General features: G+C 39.8%; 1 pseudogene across 1 annotated transcript; it reads right to left on the bottom strand.

Moving 5' to 3' along the window:
- Window positions 1–18,122: 18,122 nt before the first annotated feature.
- LOC108634357 lies at window positions 18,123–19,696 on the bottom strand (annotated as a pseudogene). The gene has a single exon (XR_001917581.1). The product of XR_001917581.1 is annotated as a ubiquitin carboxyl-terminal hydrolase isozyme L5 pseudogene (transcript).
- Window positions 19,697–20,129: the final 433 nt, after the last annotated feature.

Raw genomic sequence — 20,129 nt, forward strand, 5'->3', positions numbered from 1 at the left:
CAGACATTTCTCCAAAGAAGACATACAGATGGCTAACAAACACATGAAAAGATGCTCAACATCACTCATTATCAGAGAAATGCAAATCAAAACCACAATGACATATCATCTCACGCTGGTCAGAATGGCTGCGATCCAAAAGTCTATAAACAATAAATGCTGGAGAGGGTTGTGGAAAAAAGGGAATACTCTTAAACTATTGGTGGGAATGCAAACTAGTACAGCCACTATGGAGAATAGTGAGGAGATTCCTTAAAAAACTAGAAATAGAACTGCCATACCACCCAGTAATCCCACTGCCGGGCATACACACTGAGGAAACCAGAATTGAAAGAGACACATGTACCCCCATGTTCATCACAACACTGTTTATAATAGCCAGGACATGGAAGCAACCTAGATGTCCAATAGCAGACGAATGGATAAGAGATCTGTGGTACATATACACAATAGAATATTACTCAGCCATTAAAAAGAATACATTTGAATCATTTCTAATGAGATAGATGAATCTGGAGCCTATTATACAGAGTGAAGTTAGCCAGAAAGAAAAACACCAATACAGTATACTAACGCATTTATATGGAATTTAGAAATATGGCAAAGATAACCCTATATGCGAACCAGCAAAAGAGACACAGATATATAGGACAGTCTTTTGGACTCTGTGGGAGAAGGCAAGAGTGGGATGATTTGAGAGAATAGCATTGAAACGTGTATTATCATATGTGAAACAGTTGGCCAGTCTAGGTTCGATGCAGGAGACTGGTGCTCAGGGCTGGTGCACTGGGATCACCCAGAGGGATGGGATGGGGAAGGAGGTTGGAGGGGGGTTCAGGATGGGGAACACATATACACCATTGCTGATTCATGTCAATGTATGGCAAAACCACTACAATATTGTAAAGTAAATAGCCTCTAATTAAAATAAATAAATTTATATTAAAAATAAAATAAATTTAAAAAATAGTATTCCCACCACAAAAAAACAAATGATAAGATGTGATAGAAAGTGAAAGTGAAGTTGCTCAGTCATGTCCGACTCTTTGTGATCCCGAGGACTGTAGCCTACCAGGCTTCTACGTCCATGGGATTCTCCAGGCAAGAATACGGGAGTGGGTTACCATTTATTTCTCTAGGGGATCTTCCCGACCCAGAGATCGAACCCAGGTCTCCCACATTGGAGGCAGACGCTTTAACCCTTGAGCCACCAGGGAAGCCCAAGATGTGATAGAGGTGCTAGCTAATGCTACAATGCCAATCATATTACAATATATAAATGTATCAAATCAACATGTTTGTTATACATCTTTAACTTAGACAATGTTACATGTCAAATATATTTCAAGAAATAAGAAAAAAATTTAAAAACACAAAAGGAAAAAATAGGAAAGAGTAAAGGGTTAATGATTTCTGAGCAAGTCCAAAACCTTAAGACCCACTGGGACTGTGGTCTTGTAAGCAGATAGGGTAGAGGATCTTCAGAGGAAAAGAACCATATATAACTTTCTTAATGTAAGAGAAGCCATTTTAGGCCTAAGCCATTTTGAAATCTAAGTGTGGCCACAGTGCTTGCCCTTACAGAAGAATTGGTCTCAGTAATTAATAATTTTAATTTTAAGGGAAGAAAAGACAGTAAAAACAGCTCTTACCAGGCCAGGGAGATAACATAACTATATGAGACAATATATCAGTTGTAAAGACTCCCAGTTCTGTTTCAAAGGTAAAGATTAGACTGAAGAAAATTCTTGAGCACATTCTTGGCAGAATTAAAACACCTTTGAGCACTCAACCTCTAGATTAACTTGAAACTAAGAAATGATGATGCTGACTTTTGCTGACCCTTGTGACTTTAATCAACTAGAGCCTGGACATTGTCAACCTTTGCCTCAATTCTATGTTGAGTTCTACTTTGCTTAAGCCCCTCCATAAATATGCATACATTCTTAGCTTAAAAATTCCCAAATTATGTTGTTTGGGGGAGACACTGCTTTGGGAAATATCCCTGGTGTTCTCCTTACTTGCTCCAAGTAATAAAACCTTCTTTCTTCCACTCTTTTGTTTGTTTGCTTCTTTTGGCTCAACATCCACCAAGAGGGAAACCCAGTTTTTGAGTAATAGTCCCAAACTTTTGGATATTCTGAGATGGTGATTGAAGCCACAAATTTTGCTAGGTGTGATAGGATAGTTATACAGGTAGTTGCTAAAGTCCCAGTAGAAGTCTATAGATAGAGAGAGAAAGCTAGGAAACTTTGGGAAACAACTGTAAGTTAACAAAGGATCACTCAAGAAAGCACCCAGAATGTCATGGAACAAAACAGGCTTGCTTAACTATAAAGCTGTAAATAAAAGCACAAGATATGCCCCAGACCATTACATGAGAGAAAAATATCATCACCTTTCTATTGATTTGAATATGTACTATGATAGTCTTAGTTTCAGTGAGGGACAGGGAAGTCTGGCACGCTGCAATCCATGGGGTTGTGAAGATTCAGACAAAACTTGGAAACTGAGCAATAACAAAGCTTAGTTTGACCTCGTAGGGTCAGATACTCTCCTGCCTGATAAGAAAGGGGAGCTAGTGATGTAAGCCTGAAGTATACTCAAAGAAGGTGGTCTTTTCTCCCTTCCCTACTTTGATTATAAAATTGTAGCCCACTTAATCCTCAGGGCAGAGCCCCCTCCACTGCCCACTTGCATCTCCCACAAGCATCCTTTATTAGTAAATCTACTTCTTGCCTATCACTTTGCCTCTCACTGAATTCCTTCTGGGCTGAGACACAAAGAACCTGAGCTTCAGTATGTCCAGACACCAAGTGAGTGATTTTAATTAGAAGACTGTGTGTTCAAGTCCCAATTAGGATTGGTTGGGTTTCAGTCCTGGTCACATGAGTTCAAGTCCCAATAAGTGTTTTAACTGGGTTTGAGTTTTGACTGACTGGATTCGAGTCTCAATCTGGGTTTTGGCCAGGTTTAAGTCCCAATATGAGGTGCAATTTCAGGTGCACATACCAATCTTGGATTGTAGTCGTGTTCCTCTGACTCTCCCAGGCTGCAATTGCACAAGTGTCTCTACTAGTTTGGGGTTTCATGGATTGACTTGTCTATTTACCTGTGGATCCTCTGGGTAGTATCCTAGTGAAACTTCTCTGTGATATCCCTGTCACTATAGTGATCCTCTGCTGGGGTTGTGTGCCTGGAGCCCTTTGTGATTCAATCCTTGAAATCTAGGATGAGAAAGTCACACCCCTGGGTTCTGAAAACTGCACGTGGTATAATTGAGGAACATGGAACTGGAATTTAGGGATCATAAGTCTCAATGTGAGATGGCACCTGGCAGGGATGGCCCATTTTTTGAAATGGTTCTGTCCTGCAAGCATTAGCATTCTAGACCTATGGTAGAAGGGGTAGTCCAAAAGATCTCTGAAATGCCCTGGGGATCATTTTTCCATAGTCTTGAACAATAAGTCTTAGATTCTGTCTATGTGCATGCTAGGTTGCTTCAGTCGGGTCCGACTCTTTGCAACCCTATGGACTGCAGCCAGCCAGGCTTTTCTGCCCATGGAATTCTCCAGGCAAGAATACTATTGTGGGTTGTCATGACTGCCTCCAAGGGATTTTCCCAACCCAGTGATCTAACCCACTTCTCTTATGTCTTCTACACTGCCAGGTGGGTTCTTTACCACTAGCATCACCTGGGAAACCTAGATTCTGTTTAGAAAACAAAGCAGTTTATATTATCTTGATGAATAGCTCTTAATTTCCAATGAAATGATCAATCTGTACCAATCTCTTCATTAAATTTGGCACACCTCTCGTGTTCCCCCTAAACAGACTTTCTTATTTCTTTCAATAGGAATAGATCAAGAATTTTCCAATTTTTAAAGTCAACTTCCTTTTTGATTAACAATACCACCTTCAAATAGTTTCTGTCTTCTCAAATTATACTATAAACATTCAAGAGAAACCAGACTCCCCTTCAACACTTTGATTAAAATTCCTTCAGTTAAATATTCAATTTCATTGACCAGAATTTCTACCTTCCACAACATACTAAGACATGAACAAAATTCAGCCTAGCTCTTTGCCACTTTACGACAAAGATTGCCTTTCCTCCATTTTCCAATAACATATTATTCATTTTCATCTGAAACCTCATCAGAATGGCCTTTACTATCTATTTTTATGCCAATATTTGTTTACTACCATTCAGGTATTCTCTAAGAAGACTGAAGATTTCTTTATAGCTATCTTACTCTCCATGTGAACCATCATGAGAATTGTCTCTAACAGTTCGTATGGGGATGACAGAGGATGAGATGGTTAGATTACATCACTGACTAGATGAACATGAATTTGAGAAAGCTCCAGGAGTTGGTGATGGACAGGGAAGCTTGGTGTGCTGCAGTCTATGGGGTCACAAAGAGTCCGACACGACTGAGTGACTGAACTGAACTGTCCATTTATGGCAATGTAGACTTTTCCTAGCATGTACAGTCAGCCCTCAGTGGGGGAACCCTCAAATGTGGACCGTGCAAAATTTTTTTTTTTAGTCCAGATATTTCCAAAACGCAAAACTTGAGTTTAGCATATGCCAGCAACTACTTACATTGTATTAGGTACTATAAGTAATCTAGAGGTGATTTAAAGTATATGGGAGGATGTGTACAGTTCAGTTCAGTTCAGTCTCGCAGTCATGTCCGACTTTTTGCGACCCCATGAATTGCAGCATGCCAGGCTTTCCTGTCCATCACCAACTCCCGGAGTTCACCAAAACTCTTGTCCATCGAGTCGGTGATGCCATCCAGCCATCTCTTCCTCTGTTGTCCCCTTCTCCTCCTGCCCCCAATCTCTCCCAGCATCAGAGTCTTTTCCAATGAGTCAGCTCTTCTCACGAGGTGGCCAAAGTATTGGAGCTCCAGCTTTAGCATCAGGAGAAGGCGATGGCACCCCACTCCAGTACTCTTGCCTGGAAAATCCCATGGACAGAGGAGCCTGGTAGGCTGTGGTCCATGGGATCGTGAAGAGTCAGACAAGACCGAGCGACTTCCCTTTTACTTTTCATTTTCATGCATTGGAGAAGGAAATGGCAACCTACTCAAGTGTTCTTGCCTGGAGAATCCCAGGGACCAGGGAGCCTGGTGGGCTGCCGTCTATGAGGTCACACAGAGTCGGACATAACAGAAGTGACTTAGCAGCAGCATATGCAAATACCATGCCACTTGAGCATTTTTGGATTTTGGTATCTGCAGGGTGTTCTGGAAACAATTCCACAGATATCAAGGGATGGATGTACCTCAAAATTCTTAGAGCCTCTGCCCATCACTCAGTTTCAAACACACTTCCACATTTTTAGGCATTTGTTACAGCAGCATCCCCACTTCTCAGCACCGATTTTCTTTCTTAGCCTGTTCAGGCTGCTGTAACAAAATGACACAGACTGAGTAGCTTGTAAAAAATAGAAATTTCTTTCTTACACTTCTGGAGGCTGGAAGCCCAAGATCAAGGTATTATCATGGTTGCATTCTGGTAAAAGCTGTAAACAAAAAGTGTTGCCCACCATTCCAATTCTTTAAGCATCAAGTCATTAGTCACTGCAGTTGCCCACTGAGAGTATACCCTCAGGGGAATTCAGGGTGGAAGAAACAAGACTATCCATCATGTGGTTTTAGGCATATGGACCCCTAAATAGTTAAGATGCATATCTAGTGGAGCATTTCAATGTTTGCAGATTCTTGCATCTTCCCATACATAGAAAAGAACTAAAATTATTAACTAAGGACCACAAGGATCACAGGCATCTGATCCTTGTGACTAACAGTCATACTAAGCATACCAAGATGTATGCTTTGATGGACTAAGCGTACCAAGATTGACTAAGCCTACCAAGATGCATGCTTGATTATGTGTATTGGTTTGGCCATAAAGTTCCTTCTGGTTTTATACCAGCTTATGGAAAACCCAGAGGAACTTTTTGGCCAACCAAATATTTCCCAATCCCCCACCCCAAAATTATATATTACTAGCTCCTACCCTACTTCTTTGAAACAGTTCCTTGGAACTATCTGAAAGACTCTCATAGGCTATATTTTTCTGTAAGTCCCCAGATAAAACTGAAATTTACAGCTCTCATGTTGTGCTTTTCTTTTCCAGTTGACAATTTTGGAGACCACGAAGGGACCCAGAACAGGCTTCTGACCTCTATCTGAACTCTACAAGGACTCACATATCAGTAAGCACTCTTTGTACCTGTCCACCTCCTCACTGAGTCTGGACAAATTTGGGTAAATCTATCATGGTCTTGGTTCTCCAAATTTTTGGTTAATGATTCTAAGCTTTATTTGGTGATAAATAAAAAGATAACTTATTCTTCAGTTGAAAGACACTGGAAAGACTTGCTCAGATAAGACATTGAATGGTTTGGACTAGGTGATTAGATAGGAGACTGGCTTAGTACCTTTCCTCAATTTGGCTACCTTAATAGAACTTGTTAAAATAGAAGTGAAGATAACACATGAGAGCTCACTGCTCCAAAGAAAAGGGACTCAGCTCCCCCTGGCCAGTTATAGATTTTTCAGGCAACTGAGAAATTTGTGGGAGTGGTAGAAGTGTACTCATACTGTCCAACAGTACTATAGGGAAACATATTCATTAATTTAAAATGTATCCATCCAGGGATGTACAATACAAAAGCTGGCTATTCAGTGCTTCGAGCTCCCATGGTGATTTTAGACTGCTGGAGAGGGGAGCCAAGACATACAAAAAAGCTGAAATGAATCTAGAGTGACACCTAGAGTAGTTAAGTTCATCAGGTCCCCACACAATATTATTAGTAATTTTATTTCAACAAATAATAGTTTCTCAAATAAAGAAACGAAGGATACTAGATAACCTCTGACCGGAGAAGGCAATGGCAACCCATTCCAGTACTCTTGCCTGGAAAATTCCATGGGTGGAGGAGCCTGGTAGGCTGTGGTCCATGGGGTTGCTAAGAGTCAGACACGATGAGTGACTTCACTTTCACATTTCACTTTCATCACTGGAGAAGGAAATGGCAACCCACTCCAGTGCTCTTGCCTGGAGAATCCCAGGGACCGGGGAGCCTGGTGGGCTACCATCTATGGGGTCACGCAGAGTCAGACATGACTGAAGTGACTTAGCAGCAGCAGCAACAGCAGCAGATAACCTCTGACTAATGCCCCATCTGGGTTTATAATATGAACAGAAGTTATACTCTCAAGTACTTACTTAATTGAGACAGATTTTTCTTTTGTCTCCAAAATCACTCCAGATTGTGACTGTAGCCTTGAAATTAAAAGACCCTTGTTCCTTGGAAGGAAAGCTATGACAAACCTAGATAGTGTATTAAAAATCAGAGACCACTTTGCTGGCAAAGGTCCATATATTCAAAGCTATGGTTTTCCCAATAGTCATGTATGGATGTGAGAGTTGGACCATAAAGAAGGCTGAGCACCAAAGAATTGATGCTTTCCATTTGTGGTGCTGGGAAAGACTCTTGAGAGTCCCTTGAACTGCAAGGAGAATGAACCAGTTAATCCTAAAGGAATTCAACCCTGAATATTCATTGAAAGGACTGATGCTGAAGCTGAAGCTCCAATACTTTGGCCATCTGATGTGAAGAGCTGACTCTTTGGAAAAGACCTGATGCTGGGAAACATAGAAGGCAAAAGAAAGGAAGAAAGGGGTGGCAGAGGATGAGATGGTTAGATAGCATCACTGATTCAATGGACATGAATTTGAGCAAACTCCAGGAAATAGTGGAGGATAGAGGAGCGTGGCATGCTGCAGTCCATGGGATTTCAAAGAGTTGGACATGACTTGGCAAGAGAATGACACCAACTTACTTGAGAAGTAAAGGAAGTCCTGTCCTGAAGTGGCCAATATGGGGCTCTTTTGACAGTCTGAAACTGTATTTTGTGTACACAGTTAGAGAAAGCCAGCAGAAGGTAAGCAATCTTACCAGGTCAGTCAGTCTCCTGGAAATCAGTCTGCAGGGTCTGTTGGGAACAGTGTTGTTTTTCATCTTTTCTAAAATTAGATTAATGGGAGAAAATATCTGTAGGACCAACTCCTTGGACTCAGAAATTCTTGGTTTGAAATTTGGTAGGGTACACTAGGTTTGTTGGTCTTTTTACTCCCAAAATTCATCACCGTTTTTCTTTGTCTCTATCTTTTGTGTTCTTTGTCATGAGGAAGAAAACCATTGGTTTAACTAGATTTTCCTTCTGTCTTGTCATATGTCTGGAGAACATGACTTATTGATCAGAGGAGTTTGTCATAAGAGTACTCAGTCTGCAAGAGCCCTTTATCATCTCAACTTTTGTTGTTTCTGTTTGTACAATAAAGATCTCTACTTGCTTAAACTAACTTTGAGAGTGAAATTTCTGCATCTTGTGAGAGCTGCATCCTTTTCACTCTCTTGTGGGACACTGCTTATGGCCTTGGTTAAGCTGTGAAAGGGCTTATTGGTTTGAGCTACTATTAAGATCTTACTTGTCAATCGCTATCCTTTGAATTGAAATGACTTCTAAGTTATTAAAATTTTAGACAGCACTCATCTTAAACAATTGTACCTATTTTAATTTGCATGCAAAACCTCAAAGTATTCAAAATTTCAAAATAACCTCACTATGCCACCTCATGAGAAGAGTTGACTCATTGGAAAAGACTCTGATGCTGGGAGGGATTGGGGGCAGGAGGAGAAGGGGATGACCAAGGATGAGATGGCTGGATGGCATCACGGGCTCGATGGATGTGAGTCTGAGTGAACTCCGGGAGATGGTGATGAACAAGGAGGCCTGGCATGCTGCGATTCATGGGGTCGCAAAGTGTCAGACACGACTGAGTGACTGAACTGAACTGAAACTTCACTAAAGGATTCATTATGGAAAGCTAATGGAGGATTAAAGATAAAAAAAGTACCTCAAACAAAAAGTAGATCCACTCTATCTTCTTTTTATCTGAGTGATTATTCTAGTTATCCTCTGTCTGGATTGCCTATCCACTCTGAAGAGACTATTAAACAGTTACCTTTAGAAACAGGACCACCTGAGACGGGTTTTCTTCAGGTCAGAAGCCAAACTGAGGGCCATAATTAAATAAAAACTTAAATTTTCTTAATTTTTCAACAGTGGATTTCCAATATAAGAGGCCACCAGTCTGACTAAACTAGTGACCATAGCTAATCTTCAGCATTACATAAGAATTTTTTTGGTCTTCTCCCTTAAGCTAACTGTAACCAGAGGGAGAGAAAAATACCCCAGCATAGGTGGATGGGTATGCTATTCAGGTGGTCACCCAACTCTTTGGAGAATTAAAAACTGCTCTCTGAAACTATAGACAGTATACACTTTGACATACCTCATAGCAAGATCCTCTTTGACTCAGCACATAGAGTAGTGGAAATAAAAACAAAAATAAACAAGTGGGACCTAATTAAGCTTAAAAGGTTTTGCAAAACAAAGGAAATTATAAACAAGATGAAAAAATAATCTCAGAATGGGAGAAAATAACAGCAAATGAGCAAAGTTTTAATATGCAAAATACACAAGCAGTTTATGCAGCTCAATACCAGAAAAACAAACAACCCTATCAAAAACCGGGAGGAAGACCTAAACAGACAGTTCTCCAGAGGAGACATATAGATGACCAACAAGCACATGAAAGGATGCTCAATATTGTTCATTATTAGAGAAATGCAAATCAAAACTGCACTGAGAAATCACCTCACACCAGTCAGAATGGCCATCATCAAAAATCTACACAATAAGTGCTGGAGAGGGTGTGGAGAAGACAGAGCTCTCTTGCACTATAGGTAGGAATGTAAATTGATACAACCACTATGGAGAACAGTATGGAGATTCCTTAAAAAACTAGGGATAAAATTACCCCATGACTCAACAATCCTATTACTAGGCACATACCCTGAGAAAACCATAATTGAGAAGGACGCATTCCCAAAATTCATTGCAGCACTATTTACAATAACTAGGACATGGAAGCAACCTAGATGTCCATCGACAGATGAATGGATAAAGATAATGTGGTACATATACACAATGGAATATTACTCAGCCATAAAAAAGGAATGCATTTCAGTCAGTTCTAGTGAGGTGGTTAAACCTAGAGCCTGTTATACAAAATGAAGTAAATCAGAAAGAGAAAAACAAATTTGTGTATTAATGCATATACATGGAATCTAGAAAAATGGTACTGATGAACCAATTTGCAGAGTAGGAATAGAAACACAGACATAGAATACAGACATTGGACACAACGGGTGAAGGAGAAAGAAATCAAGCATTAGTCCTTCAGTCATATCCAACTCTTTGTGACCCCACGGACTGTAGCCAATCAGGCCTCTTTGTCCATGGAATTCTCTAGGAAAGAATACTGGAGTGGGTTACCATTCCCTTCTCCAGGGGTTTTTCCTGACCCAGGGATTGAACCTAGATCTCCTGCATTGCAAGCAGATTTTTAATCAACTGAGCCACCAGGGAAGCCCTGGTGAAAGAAAGGAGAGAGTTGGACAAATTTAGAGAGTAGCACAGATGTATATACACTACCGTGGGTAAAATAGATAGCCAGTGTGAAGCTGCTATATAGGCACAGGGAGCTAAACCCAGTGCTCTGTTACCACCTAGTGGGATAGGATGGGTTGAGGGGGAGGTTCAGGTGGGAGGGGATATATGTGTACTTGTGGCTGGTTCACATTGCTGTATGGCAGAAGCCAACACAATATTGTAAAGCAATTATATTTTAATTAAAAATAAAAAGAAACAATTCAAACCTATCAGTTTTTTTTTTTTTTACCACTCCTGAAACCTCTTTAATTTATCTTAAGTGACTTCAAAATATATATATATTTTTAAATTCTGGCTTAAGGGGGGAAAAACCCTCTTAGTAGAAACTTGCATTTCTCCTCCTGTGCCTTGAAGATATAAATTTTCCACCTGGTCTTCTTCAGTAACATTTACCTTGGACATTTTTAAAAGGAAAATTTCAGAAAAGTGACGCTTACTGAAAGAAAAAACAAAAGGAGAATAGGTCATTTGGAACTTAACTTGTTAGAACAAATAAAGATCTTATCTATCTTCTCTGTAAATATTGTAAAAATGATTTAGCCATCTAAACATGTGACATGATTTGCTTCATCTACCAGAAACCTTATTTGAATTAGACCTCTTTTGTAATTGATGGGTTTTATATAATCGTACCTGATTTGTGGCTGAAGTTTGGATTGGGAACTCTGAAATTTCTGTGTCTGTATGTTTGTATGTCTATATTCATGTGTTTGTGTGTTGCAGATGTGTGGTTTTGCCAAAGTTAATTTGTAAAAGAGCTTTATTTGGTTGGCTTAAAGAAAATTAAGTGTGCATGGTAGTACACATGCCAATGCTATTCTCTCGATTCATCCCACCTTCTCCCCATTCTGTGTCCACGAGTCTGTTCTCTATGTTCATATTTCTATTCCTGCCCTACAAAATGCTTCATCAGTATCATTTTTCTAGATTCCATATTTGAGTGTTAATATACAATATTTGTCTTTCTGTTTCTGACTTCACTCTGTAAAATAGATAGCTAGTAGGAAGCTGCATAAGGAGCTCAGCTCTGTGCTCTGTGATAAGCTAAAGGGGTGGGATGGGGGGCAGTTGGAGGGAGGCTCAAGAGGGAGGATATATATGTATACATGTAGCTAATTTATGTCGTTATGTAGCAGAAACTAACATAACATTGTAAAGCAATTATAGAGGGTGGTCCTAAGATGGCGGAGGAATAGGATGGGGAGACCACTTTCTCCCTCACAAATTCATCAAAAGAACATTTCAATGCTAAGTAAATTCCACAAAACAACTTCTGAATGCTGGCAGAGGACATCAGGCACCCAGAAAAGCAGATCATTGTTTTCAAAACCAGGTAGAAAAAAATATAAAAGACGAAAAAAGAGACAAAAGAGGTAGGGAGGGAGCTCCGTCCCAGGAAGGGAGTCTTACAAAGAGAGAAGTTTCCAAACACCAGGAAACACTCTCACTGCCGAGTCTGTGGCAAGCCTTGGAAGCACAGAGGGCAACACAACAGGGAGGAAGTGGGGGCTAGGCAGGGAGGCTCGGGCTGCAGTGCTTTTTAAGAATCGGGCTGGAATGCCCCGAGTGTAACCAGAGCGAACTAACTTGGGCTAGCAAACCAGACTGTGGGATAGCTACCATGCAAAAAGCTCTAACATAAGACACCACCAGGACCGTGCACAGAACAAAGGACGGAACAGAATTAGCTGGCTGCAGACCATCCCCCTCCGGTGACAGGCAGCCAGAGACAGAATGGCCAGAAGGGGGGCAATTGCAGCCCCAGAGAGACATTAACTACCAAACTGCAAGCAAGCTTCTTTGCTAACTAAGACTTCTTGGGGTCTGGACAGTCACCATCCGCCTAAGAAGGGGCACCAGTTGTACACCCAGAAAACTGAGCAGCAGGGACAGGAAAGGCGATAAGCTGCAGTGACTGTACTCACCAAACACCTGAGCTACTTAGACCTGGGAAGGGCACAAAATGCAGGCACAACCGAGTCTGTGCCTCTGAGGACTACCTGAGTGCCGAGTCTGTGCCTCTGAGGACTACCTGAGTGCCTGAGCATGAGCGGCTTAGACCGAGGAGGTGCATGCAGCCCAGGGCTGGCCTCAGACGGTTCCCAGTGGAGCAACTTGTAACCTGAGCAGTGTGCGCCATGAGCAGGGGCAGGCCCAGCATGGCTGAGACACTGCAAGCACAGGCCACTGTTATTTGTTTGCAGCATCCCTCCCTCCCCACAGCGCAACTAAACAAGTGAGCCTAAAAATGTGTCCACCACCGCCCCCCTTCTGTCAGGGTGGAAAACAGACACTGAAGAGACCAGCAAACAGAAGAAGCTAAAACATAGGAAACCGCCTTGGAAGTGACAGGTGCAATACATTATAATCCTGTCGTTAGTACCAACTACATAGGAAGGGGCCTATAGATGTTGAGAAATATAAGCCCGACCAAGGAACTATCCGAAAATGAACTGACCCCACACTGCCCACAACAACATCAGAGAAAGTCCCAGATATACCTTTACTACTTTTATGATCATTCTTTTTTTGTTGTTGTTTTTTCTTCTTTTCTTTCTCTTCTTTTTAATTTTTTTTTAAATTTTTAAGTCTTCTATTTCTCCTTTAATTTTTATTTTTATAACCTATTACTACTTTTCAAAAAAAAAAAAAAAAAGACCATATTGTTAAAGCAAACATCATATATATTTTCTGTGGTTGTTTTTGTTGTTTTCTAATAATTCTTGTGATTTTTTTTCTTTCTTCTTCTTCTTTTCTTTAATATTGTATTTTTGAAAATCCAACCTCTACTCTAGATTTTTAATCTTTGCTTTTTGGTATTTGTTATCAATTTTGTACCTTTAAAAAGCCAATCTTCAGCACTCATTTTTACCTGAGAGTGATATTACTGGCTTGACTGTTCTCTCCTCCTTTGGACTCTCCTTTCTCTCCACCAGGTTGCCTCTGTCTCCTCCCTCCCCCTTCTCTTCTCTACCCAACTCTGTGGATCTCTGTGTGCTCCAGACGGTGGAGAACACTTAGGGAACTGATTACTGGCTGGATCTATCTCTCTCCTTTTCATTTCCCTCTTTTATCCTCCTGGCCACCTCTGTCTCCTTCCTCCCTCTACTCTTCTCTGTATAACTCTGTGAACATCTCTGAGCAGTCCAGACAGTGGAGCACACAAAAGGAAGTGATTACTGGCTAGCTGGCTCTCTCCTCTTTTGATCCCACCTCGTCTCATTCCAGTCACCTCTAACTCCCTCTTCCCTCTTCTCTTCTCCATGTAACTCAGTGAACCTCTCTGGGTGTCCCTCAGTGTGGATAAACTTTTCACCTTTAACCTAGATGTTTTATCAGCAGTGCTGTATAGATGGAGAAGTCTTGAGGCTACTGTAAAAATAAAACTGAAAACCAGAAGCAGGAGGCTTAAGTCCAAATCGTGAGAACATCAGAGAACTCCACACTCCAGGGAACATTAATTGATAGGAGCTCATCAAATGCCTCCATACCTACACTGAAACCAAGCACCACCCAAGGGCCAACAAGTTGCAGAGCAAGACATACCACACAAATTCTCCAGCAACACAGGAACAACCCCTGAATTCAATACACAGGCAGCTCAAAGTTACTCCTAAACCATTGATATCTCATAACTCATTACTGGACAGTTCATTGCACTCCAGAGAGAAGAAATCCCGCTCCAGCCACCAGAACACCGACACAAGCTTCCCTAACCAAGAAACCTTGACAAGCCACTGATAAAACCCCACCCACAGTGAGGAAGCTCCATAATAAAGAGAACTCCACAAACTGCCAGAATACAGAAAAGCCACCCCCAAAGCAGCAATATAACCAAGATGAAGAGACAGAGAAATACCTAGCAGGTAAAGGAACAGGATAAATGCCCACCAAACCAAACAAAAGAGGAAGAGATAGGGAATATACCTGATAAATAATTCTGAATAATGATAGTGAAACTGATCCAAAATCTTGAAATCAAAATGCAATTACAGATAAATAACCTGGAGACAAGGATTGAGAAGATGCAAGAAAGGTTTAACAAGGACCTAGAAGAAATAAAAAAGAGTCAATATATAATGAATAATGCAATAAATGAGATCAGAAACACTCTGAAGGCAACAAATAGGAAAAAAACGGAGGCAGAAGATAGGATTAGTGAAATAGAAGATAGAATGGTATAAATAAATGAATCAGAGAGGAAAAAAGAAAAACGAGTTAAGAGAAATGAAGACAATCTCAGAGACCTCCAGGACAATATGAAATGCTCCAACATTCGAATTATAGGAGTCCCAGAAGAAGAAGACAAAAAGAAAGACCATGAGAAAATACTTGAGGAGATAATAGTTCAATACTTCCCTAAAATGGGGAAGGAAATAATCACCCAAGTCCAAGAAACCCCGAGAGTCCCAAATAGGATAAACCCATGGCGAAACAATCCAAGACACATGTTAATAAAATTAGCAAAGATCAAACACAAAGAACAAATATTAAAAGCAGCAAAGGAGAAAAAACAAATAACACACAAGGGGATTCCCATAAGGATAACAGCTGAGTTTTCAATAGAAACTCTTCAGGCCAGGAAGGAATGGAAGGACATACTTACAGTCATGAAAGAAAATAACCTACAGCCCAGATTACTGTACCCAGCAAGGATCTCATTCAAATACGAAGGAGAAATCAAAAGCTTTACAGACAAGCAAAAGCTGAGAGAATTCAGCACCACCGAACCAGCTCTCCAACAAATGCTAAAGGATACTCTCTAGAGAGGAAACACAAAAAGGGTGTATAAACCCGAACCCAAAACAATAAAGTAAATGGCAACGGGATCATACTTATCAATAATTACCTTAAACATGAATGGGTTGAATGCCCCAACCAAAAGACAAAGACTGGCTGAATGGATACAAAAACAAGACCCCTATATATGCTGCCTACAAGAGACCCACCTCAAAACAAGGGACACATACAGACTGAAAGTGAAGGGCTGGAAAAAGATATTTGAAGCAGAGACCAAAAGAAAGCAGGAGTAGCAATACTCATATCAGATAAAATAGACTTTAAAACAAAGGCTGTGAAAAGAGACAAAGAAGGACACTACATAATGATCAAAGGATCAATCAAAGAAGAAGATATAACAATTATAAATATACATGCACCCAACATAGGAGCACCACAATATGTAAGACAAATGCTAACAAGTATGAAAGGGGAAATTAACAATAACACAATAATAGCGGGAGACTTTAATACCCCACTCACACCTATGGACAGATCAACTAAACAGAAAATTAACAAAAAAACACAAACTTTAAATGATACAATAGACCAATTAGACCTAATTGATATCTATAGGACATTTCACCCCAAAACAATGAATTTCAACTTTTTCTCAAGTGCTCATGGAACCTTGTCCAGGATAGATCACAATCTGCACAATAAATATAGCCTTGGTAAATTCAAAAAAATTGAAATCATTCCAAGCATCTTTTCTGACCATAATGCATTAAGATTAGATCTCAATTACAGGAGAAAAACTATTAAAAATTCCAACATATGGAGGCTGAACAACACACTTCTGAATAACCAACAAATCACAAAAGAAATAAAGAAAGAAATCAAAATATGCATAGAAATGAATGAAAATGAAAACACAACAACCCGAAACCTGTGGAACACTATAAAAGCAGTGCCGACGGGAAAGTTCATAGCAATACAGGCATACCTCAAGAAACAAACAAACAAAAAAAAAAACACAGTCAAATAAATAACCTAACTCTACACCTAAAGCAACTAGAAAAGGAAGAAATGGAGAACCCCAGGGTTAGTAGAAGGAAAGAAATCTTAAAAATTAGGGCAGAAATAAATGCAAAAGAAACAAAAAAGACCATAGCAAAAATGAACAAAGCCAAAAGCGGGTTCTTTGAAAGGATAAATAAAATTGACAAACCATTAGCCAGACTCATCAAGAAACAAGGGGAGAAAAATCAAATCAATAAAATTAGAAATGAAAATGGAGAGATCATAACAGACAACACAGAAATACAAAGGATCAGAAGAGACTATTATGAGCAATTATATGCCAATAAAATGGACAATGTGGAAGAAATGGACAAATTCTTAGAAAAGTACAACTTTCCAAAACTGAACCAGGAAGAAATAGAAAATCTTAACAGACCCATCACAAGCATGGAAATTGAAACTGTAATCAGAAATCTTCCAACAAACAAAAGCCCAGGTCCAGACGGCTTCACAGCTGAATTTTACCAAAAATTTCAAGAAGAGCTAACACCTATCCTACTCTTCCAGAAAATTGCAGAGGAAGGTAAACTTCCAAACACATTCTATGAGGCCACCATCACCCTAATACCAAAACCTGACAAAGATGTCACAAAAAAAGAAATCTACAGGCCAATATCACTGATGAACATAGATACAAAAATCCTTAACAAAATTTTAGCAATCAGAATCCAACAACACATTAAAAAGATCATACACCATGACCAAGTGGGCTTTATTCCAGGGATGCAAAGATTCTTCAATATCTGCAAATCAATCAATGTAATTCACCACATTAACAAATTGAAAAATAAAGGCCATATGATTCTCTCAATAGATGCAGAGAAAACCTTTAACAAAATTCAACATCCATTTATGATAAAAACTTGCCAGAAAGCAGGAATAGCAGGAACATACCTCAACATAATGAAAGCTATATATGACAAACCCACAGCAAACATTATCCTCAATGGTGAAAAATTGAAAGCATTTCCCCTACAGTCAGGAACAAGACAAGGGTGCCCACTTTCACCGCTACTATTCAACATAGTTCTGGACATTTTGACCACAGCAATCAGAGCAGAAAAAGAAATAAAAGGAATCCAAATTGGAAAAGAAGAAGTAAAACTCTCACTGCTTGCAGATGACATGATCCTCTACATAGAAAACCCTAAAGACTCCACCAGAAAATTACTAAAGCTAATCAATGAACATAGTAAAGTGGCAGGATATAAAATCAACACACAGAAATCCCTTGCATTCCTACACACTAACAATGAGAAAGTAAAAAATGCAATTAAGGAAACAATTCAATTCACCATTGCAATGAAAAAAAATAAAATATTTAGGAATATATCTACCTAAAGAAACTAAAGACCTATATATAGAAAACTATGAAACACTGATGAAAGAAATCAAAGAGGACACTAATAGATGGAGAAATACACCATGTTCATGGATCAGAAGAATCAATATAGTGAAAATGAGTATACTGCCCAAAGCAATCTATAGATTCAATGCAATCCCTATCAAGCTACTAGCGGTATTTTTCACAGAGCTAGAACAAATAATTTCTTTTTTTTTTTTAAATAAAATTGGGATGTTTATTACTTTTTCTACTGGTAGCAATGAAAATCACTGGAAATTATACTTTTGTTCTTTTCAATGATCTGCTTAAAAAATCAAACTTTTTAAAATAATCGTATAGAAGATAAAATCATTTTTAAATCTTCGAAATACTTAAGATACTATAAGATAGAAATATTGATTTTTTTTCATTAATGATGAGAAGAAAAGAGACTCAGTTTAATCAAGATCTGACATTTATAAATTTTAAGTATTTAACTGAGCTGGAAGATTGAATGAAAGATTAATTATAACAATTACAGGTAGAGAATAGCATTTGTCCATTTTCTAGGTTCATTATGGCAGTTATCTACCCAAAGAACCAACAGGAGTGCTCAGATCCAATGTCAAATAATGGAATTTGGGCAAGCTCTCTGAACACCGCTTTTATTGAGTATGTACCACATGCATATGATGCAGGTAGGGAGAGTTTATGAATCCATGCATTAAAGACAAGACAGACTGGTACTACTGCCAAACGTGCACTGAGTCAGTGAGAAAGTTGCTCAAGGTTCTTTATACTTAATGGTTTCCATGAAGATAAGCGCAGAAGCAGAAATGTATGCACATCCCAAAGCATCTTCTTCATTTGGTTTCCTGTGCTTTCTTTGCATTCTGCTTTTCTTTTGCCTTTTCTACTAGTGGTATTAACTGCTGGTGTTCTGCTAAAGTCTTTAACAATTCCATAATGAATGGCAGATAATTGTGCTTCCTTCTGATATTTTCAATCTTGTATCTTTTTAATTTCTGTACTTCCTCTTCAATAAGCATCTGATTTTTGGCAACCTCTGACTGAATAGCACTTAACATATTACTGCCCTGATCTGTATCCATGGGTTCCTCAGCAAGTTGTCTTTGTAACTCTGCTATCTTCTGTTCATATATCATTTTTCTGTCAGACACAATAGCCATTAAGTTAAATCGAATTTCACCTTCACTGTACTTTTGTATCCTTTTTCCTATGACTGGCCTCACTGCACTGATCCAGTCATCTTGATTGCATGCACCTAAGTCAATCGGTCCTTCTCTTAACCCATCTAGTTCATACAGCCTCCCATTAACAGGAACATAACTGACAAAGTGAAAAGCATCTTCTTCTTTTGCTGCTGTCTTAGCGTCAAACTCAAACATTTGCTGTCTGGCAAAACTGTTGTGCACTTGTCGGATGACATCTGAATTACTCAGCGCCAAACCTTTCATAGCTGCATCAAAACTTTGTGAAAATTCTTTAAACTCTGATAATGTCTCTCCTAAATGGACATCTTGATGAGTACAGTTCAATAACACACTTACTATGGCTTGAGTAGCACAAGCATTATTAATTACCTGCTTGGCAAAAAAGATTGTGTCCAGTCTGGAGTCCTGAACCACAGAGCCTACTGGTTCTTCTCCTGGTTGCCACTTGAAAAGAAAAATCAACCCATGAACTGGCTTTAATTTTTCAAAATTCTCAGGCTCTAAACTCCATATTTCTTCTACTTGGGCGCCTTGGCAACCAAATCCTTTAATGAGTTTGGTGAAGACCCCGGGGTCGCTCTCCACGAGGCACCACTCCCCGGCATTGCCCGTCATGGCCCTGGCTGCGCGCCGCCCTGCTCCACCTCCAGCTCTGGGCGCCCCGGCCCTCGCTCCTGCCAGCGCCGGCCACAGAGCTCGGCAAACCCGCCGCGGGCTCGTCCACCTCACGTCACCCCCTAGAACAAATAATTTCACAATTTGTATGTAAATACAAAAAAAAAACCTTGAATAGCCAAAGCAATCTTGAGAAAGAAGACTGGAACTGGAGGAATCAATTTGTCTGACTTCAGGCTCTACTACAAAGCCACAGTCATCAAGACAGTATGGTACTGGCACAAAGACAGAAATATAGATCAGTGGAACAATATAGAAAGCCCAGAGATAAATCCACACACCTATGGACACGTTATCTTCGACAAAGGAGGCAAGAATATACAATGGAGAAAGGACAATCTCTTTAACAAGTGGTGCTGGGAAAATTGGTCAACCACTTGTAAAAGAATGAAATTAGGACACTTTCTAAAACCATCAGTTCAGTTCAGTCGCTCAGTCGTGTCTGACTCTTTCCGACCCCATGAATCGCAGCACACCAGGCCTCCCTGT

The sequence above is a fragment of the Capra hircus genome (genome assembly GCF_001704415.2).
Source record: "Capra hircus breed San Clemente chromosome X unlocalized genomic scaffold, ASM170441v1, whole genome shotgun sequence".
NCBI lineage: Eukaryota > Metazoa > Chordata > Mammalia > Artiodactyla > Bovidae > Capra > Capra hircus.